At 55.7% G+C, this 6,586-nt stretch overlaps 1 long non-coding RNA gene across 1 annotated transcript; it reads left to right on the forward strand.

The window, feature by feature from the left end:
* The first annotated feature begins 516 nt into the window (after positions 1-516).
* On the forward strand, positions 517-5,040 carry LOC144584612 (uncharacterized). The gene is made up of 2 exons (XR_013538986.1): positions 517-602; positions 4,833-5,040. It is a non-coding gene; the product is annotated as an uncharacterized LOC144584612 (long non-coding RNA).
* The last annotated feature ends 1,546 nt before the right edge of the window (positions 5,041-6,586 follow it).

The raw sequence follows: 6,586 nt of genomic DNA on the forward strand, positions 1-6,586 counted from the left end.
CCTCCTCCTCACCCTTGGCTGGGAGATACAGGGTTGGGCTCAGCTTCTTAGAACCACCAGGGGTGGGGGGGGGAGTGCCTCCAGGGCACCCCAGGCTCCTCGCTGGCCTTGGTTGCGTCACCCACTCATGCAGTCACTCAGCTCAGTTTGAACACAGGGCTCGGGGGGTCTCCTGAGAGTGAGTGATGGGGGGGGGGAGGCTGGTGTTATGCCTTCTTTGGGTGGCACTTTGTCTTGTCTTTCCTCTATGGAGCTTGCCCCCCTCTCGTGCTGCTGATGGAGGCATGGAAGGGGGGGTAGTCCTGCCTTCTGAGTCCCCAGAAGATGGCTTCCCTGTTTACCAGTGGCCAACACCCTGCTTTTGTGTGTGTGTGTGTGTTTGTGTGCGCACACGTGCCTATCTCATATTTATCATAGGTCATTTCCAGTCAGTTTCTGATTTCTTCTCTGTGCCGTTTTATTTGCATGCAGGCTCAGGGCAGCCCCCCCCCCGCACCCCCAGTGGATTCTGGGTGTGGAAAAACTGGACTCCAGCACTCGGGAGCTTGCTCACTCTTGTAGACTGTCTGCTGCCTGCAGTTCCTGCCTTAGACAGACTCCCGGTGAGTAGACCAGGATAATTGTTCATCTCTCCTTTAGAGGGCGCTCACGGGCAGGAGAAGGTTTCCAGAGAACATGTGGCAGGGCAGGGGCCGGGGAATCTCTCTCTCTCTCTCTCTCTCTCTCTGCCTGTGAAAGAAGAGATTCTCATCAGATCTTTGGAGAAGGTGATACAGCAGAAATAGCTTTTTTTTGGGGGGGGGGAGAGATCATTTACAGCGGGAACAAAGGGGTCTGAGTTCTTATATACCTTCTGCCTTATATATTTATTTAGTCACTTATTGTTAGTAGTGACCTTTCTATCCAGTACAGGCACCACATGATCGTGGTAGGGGTGCTCTCTCCAAATTTGGGGGAGACATGCCCCTGCTCAACCAATGAGCCTCATCCTCTGTCTTCTCTGTGGTGCACTCAAGGTAGCACACCTGGCTTTCTTGCTCCCCACTTTATCCTCACAATTGTCCTATGAGGTAGATTAGGGGTGTGTGTGTGTGTGTGTGTGTGTGGTGTGTGTGTGTGTGTGTGTGTGTGTGTGTGTGTGTGAGAGAGAGAGAGAGAGAGAGAGAGAGAGAGAGAGAGAGAGAGAGAGAGTTACCTCCTTGGGTCTGGGAGGAGCCTTTCAAGGATGCTCCTTAGTCCCACATCTGCATTGCTGCTCACTAGTCAGGAAAAGGGAGAGTATGGAACAGTATTTATCTTTAAATTCCCCAGCACCAGGAACCGCCGCTGACATCAGGCATCTACAGGAACACCCTATAGCATTTGCTGCTGCCACAGAATGAATGCTCTGCCCGCCTGTCTATCCTGCTGTGTCCTCTGTCCCTTGTGAGACCCAAAGTGCTTCTCCTTCTGGCCCTGGCTGAGTATGGGGCATCCCCCCAGCTCAGGGCTGAAGCAAGCTTTCAAGCCAGGAGGGGTCGGCCAGCATCAGCCTTGTGGGTGCTGTAGCAACCAGGCACCTGGGATTTCCCAGGCCAGGAAACCGTGGGAGTGTCTCTCTCTTTTTTTCTCTCTCTCTCTCTCTGATGAGGGTGCTGTGCCTTTGGGACGGTCCCATCACTAAATGGAGGCCAACATAGACGCAAAACTGCCATTTCTAGCAGCCGGTCTTCCCTGGGGAAGGGGCACAGTTCTCACAGCAAAACATGGCACTCCTTCAGAGACACGCGTGGCAAACCCTCGACCCTGCCGAGCAAAGGAAGAGCTTTCCAGGGAGTGGTGCAGTGCAGAGGATAAAGGGGGGGGCAGTTTGGATCCTCCCTCCCTGGCTCCCCATGGACCAGTCGTGCTGAGCCTGAACGACCCTACTCGAGTGTTGGAAGGACTAAGTGGGGAGGCGGAGGCCCTCCAGTTGGTTGAGCTCACCAGAAAAAGCATAGACTGCAAAACCAACTTTTCCAAGTTCTGGGGTTAGAGAAATAAAGAGCCCCATGTTTCCTGAGTGCAGCTAGCTGGGGATGAAGAAAACAAACCCAAGAAGCAACTCTCTCCACAACCGATGGGTGAGCAGAGATCCAGCAATCTAGGTCTTCAGCCCGACCACCACAACCTCATTCCCTCAACACCTGCAATCTTCGGGGGTGTCTAGATTTCCTTTTAATTTTGTTGCAGCATCCATCTGAGGGACTCTGCCTTCCTCTTCAAAGAGACAGTTCTGTTAATCCAGCTTTTTTCAAGACGTGGCTGCTCTACAGACAATTTCCTGACTTTTCCTTACAGCCAAGATTTTTAGGGTTTGATGTAGTGCCATTCGGCATTTTAGACTCTAGGTCTAATGGTCATGGGGAGGAGAAAATTTGCCCCTCCAGGGGCTGATGGGAGTGCCGCTGCTGATGGAGGTGTAAATCCAACACACACACACACACACACACGCACACACCCCAGAGGGACACACACACACACACACACACACACACACACACACACACACACACACACACACACACACACACACACACACACACACACACACACACACACACACACACACACACACACACACACACACACACCAGAGGGCCACACGTTGCCTCCTTCCTACCTAGGAGAGGCGCAGGCAGCAGTGCACATACTTCACCATGTGGCAGGCTTCCTGGCTGCACGAGGTGGGAAGGTTTCTGTCCTGAAGCCTGGCAGAGCCACCCAAGAGGTAACGTTGCCAAGATACGCCCGTTGGGGGAACAGCTCCAATGACATTTCAAGAAAAACCATAACTACTGTACATCGAAACCAAAGCAGCCCACAAGCCTGCTTGACATACATCTGCCGGTCCTTGCCTCACTGTGCCAAAAATGATGGGGAGCCATTTGCAGAAAAGAGGCAGAACAGCCTGGTCTCTAAACCTGCAACTGATGGGGAGAGGGGGGGTGTAGGGGGAAACTGGAACCAAAATGAATCAGAGGATGAAGGCTGGGGAAGAACAAAAGAGTGAGTCAGGCAGAAGAAGGATGACTCGGCAGGCTCAGAAACCTGCCTCTGAACGTTTCGCTTTCCCGTGACAATCTCAGTGGTGAGCAAAGGAAGAGGCAGCGCATGAGATCTGGTCAGTGACAAATTTCCACACGTGGGTTTCCAAGGGGTTTTGGCACAGCTGCCCCTTCTCCGGAAAGCCAGAGTTCTTCTCTTTCTGTTGCAAGGGGGGCCACGCAGAGAGACCGGAAAGGAGTGTGCGCTGTGTAAGCGTTACAGTGGGACGGGGCCATCCAGTTTTGGGGCCTCGCGGCGCTGCGACATTCCCGGGGCGCTTGGTCTGTAGCTTGTTTTAAGGGACTGGTTGCCACTTTGCTTCCAAAGCTGCAGCTTCCCTTCCATGGGGAAATGGAAACACTCTTCATCCCCTGGTTCTTCCCTTGGGCCACAACTGCAATGCACGGACAGGCCCTTCCCGTCTTGGCCAGCCGGCCGCTTGCAGGGCCCTCTCAGGAAGGCAACCGGGGGAGTGGTTTTGCCGTGTCGTACCAGGAAAGCTGCAGGAGGCACCCCAGTGGGTGCAGCTGTCTGAGCACCTCTTTTCAGGCTCCGTAAGGTTACCTGGGCCAAGGGGGCAGAGATTCACAGGGGGATCACCAGACGGTCTAGGGCAGCAATGGGGGCGCGCACGGTGCCATAAATCAGGGCATCACAGGAGCAGAGGCAGCCCCGAAGTCTGACCTCTTTTGCTTGGGGTGGGGACAACTGGCCAGTCCTATTTCTGGGGAGCAGCTGACCATGTCATTCAGGAAACTGACTTCTGCTCTAAATCTGTCTCCTTTTACTGATACGTGGGCTTTGGCAGGTTTCTGGCTGCAAAGATCACAAAATAAGCCTTCAAGGGAGGCTCTGGGGAAGGGCAGGAAAGTGAGAAAAATGTCTTTGTTTTCCAGGAGAAACCCTCAGCCCAGATGGAATGCTGATGAAACCCCGGCCTTTTGGCAAAAGTGGCTTTAGAATACAGGGCCATGAGGATTACCCTGAGGGGATCCTTCTGATGTCTGGAAGTCTGAGCCTCTCCTGCTCAGCCTCTTTGCCTTGTTCCTTCCTCCCTGCCAGAGATACAAAAAGATCTGTGGCCACGCACAGGCCTTGAAATTCCTTTGCTGCTGCTTCCAAACCACCAGCCCTGAAGTGATTTTGAGGGAGGGTCTCTGCCATGTGGCGGGCAGGGCCATGCCTTCCTGCAACCTACGAGTAAATCTCCATTCCACACACTGACAAAGGGACCAAGGGCTCTGGAAGGTTGCAGATAGAAACCCAGAGCAACAGAGGTCCATACAGGCAAAGGGCTTCATCCACAAACAGATCTTTATTGTGCAAACAAGTCATACCGTTTCGAGTTCATTTTCCTAACTGTAATTATGCAACTTAATTTCCGCTTCTCCTGCAACTGGCCTCTTGTAATGGAAAAATGATACTGGGGCAACAGGGGCAGGAAATCTGCAGTCCTCCAGGTGTCCCTGAGCTGCAGCTGCAGTCGGTCCTTGAGGGTGAGGAATGATGGGAGTTGGCGTCCAGGGACATCTGGAGAGCCACAATGGCTTCAGGACCCTTCCACACCCACTCTTCAAATCCCCACTAAACGCCAAGCACCGGCCACGTATTTCCTTCCCCCCCCCTTTTTTTTTGCTGTTTACTGTCTTGCCTGAGGAATCCTGCTTAATTCCAAAAGCTGTACACTTATTTTGTGACCTTGTGAGAACCCATGATTTTGATATGGACTGAATTGTTTTTTTTTTTCTTCCTTGTGGCCAACACAGCACCTTTGCTTGTTCTGATTCACAACAGGGGATCCCACCTCCGCTGACTCAGAAATATGCCCGCGTTCAACAGGATGCAAACCCGTATAAAACTTGGCTGATCTCTCCAGGAGCCCAACAGGTCAGTGCCAACCAATGCTGGTTCTTAAGAGGGCGGCTCACTCTCTGGTGTCTCTGGCTTGGGATGGCCACTCCGCCAGTCCTCCCCTTGCTCACTGATTGCAGCTAATAAATGAACAAACAAAGGCACCCTTTGACAACTCCTTGGTCCCCAACGCCCACTCTTGCAGTTTCCTTTGGCTTCCTTCCTTCTGTCCATCATCAGCTCCTTCCTTCCCTTCCCCTTCCCTTCCCCTGACCTCCCCCAAATTCTGCAGGATCCTGAGACTCATTCCCCAGGGCCAGGAAAATCATCACCGGCCATTCACAAAAGGAAGGATTGGCCATCCTGGCCCATTAACCTGCCATTTGCCTCATAAAGGAACTCCACCCACCCAGCAGTCAAATAGTTCACTGTTCCTTTTGGAAATGAATGGAATACAAAGAAATTAATTGTCCCACCTTTAAAGTTTTCACCAGCTCCCCCCCCCAAAACCCCCCAACAACCTCACTCTCAGGGGATTCATCTTGGAGGAATCCTCCCCCCACTCCCTCTTTCCCTTCCCCCCCCAAGGAGGAGGTTGGCATTCCTCAGGAAGGAAATGGGACAGCGGGGGGGGGGGGGAAGGGGCTCCTTTTGTGAATGGCTCTGCTTGGGAGCCGCCGCCGCCCCCCCCCCTCTGGTGGGCCTTCTTTGTCCTGGGCAGCAGTGCCACCTCCAATCCCCAGGCCGCTCTTTTGGTGGCCAGGAAGGCTCCAGCCGGGGCGGGGGGGCGGGGGGGCTTCCTCTGGACTCCTGGAATGCTCTCCATGGGTTTGGGGAGCCTGAAGCCCTGAGTCTCCCCACTTCCTCCATGAGGTGTTCATTGTTACACAGGACGGTGCCCTTTTCCTCCCCCTCCCTCCCCAAATACCCCCCGAGCCACGAATTTGAAGCTTCCCTGGATGAGAAAGGCCTTTCTCTGGGCGCCGGGCCCCTCCCTCCTGTTGCTCGGATCCAAGCCGGAGCCTCTCCACCCCACCCCCCTCTCCACCCCCGCCTGCCCTGGGGGCCAGCCTGCCGCCCTCCCGCTCCTCCTCCCCAGGGGGCTGCGCTTTTGGGCCTGCCATTTACTGGGCCCTGGAAGAGGCCGCCCGCGCTGCTTCCCCTCCGCTGGGATGATGCCGGGCGCCTCGGGAATCCCCGCAGCCGGAAGGAAACGGGGGAAAGAGGGCGTCCCGCTTTCCTCGCCTGCCCGCCCGTCCCGTGCGGGTCCCCTCGCGAAGCCGGAGGGCTCCTTCCCCCCCCCAAAAAAAAAGAGCCGGAGGGGCAGGCCATGCACGGGGAGCCAGCAGCCTTCCCTCCCCGCGGGGCCCCATCATCCCCAGGACCGAGCCTGCGGCCGGGCACCTTGGACAGTGACTGGCGGCCCGGGCGGCGGAGGGGAAAAGGGAACCCCGCCGGACGGGGCGGGACGGGATGGGGCGGCCCGCTCGCCCACTGGCCGGGCTGCCTGCCGGGCTGCCTCCGTGGGGTGCAGGGAAGGAGCGGCGGGAGTGCCCGGCTCGCACGTGGCGAAGGAAGACGTTCTCCGGAGATGCGCCTGGGCTCCCGGGCCCGGTGGGTGGGGCTTCCGCCGGCCCCGGCCCCGCCCCCTTTGCGGTCGCTGTGAATC

This window comes from Pogona vitticeps, chromosome 12 (genome assembly GCF_051106095.1).
Source record: "Pogona vitticeps strain Pit_001003342236 chromosome 12, PviZW2.1, whole genome shotgun sequence".
Lineage (NCBI taxonomy): Eukaryota > Metazoa > Chordata > Lepidosauria > Squamata > Agamidae > Pogona > Pogona vitticeps.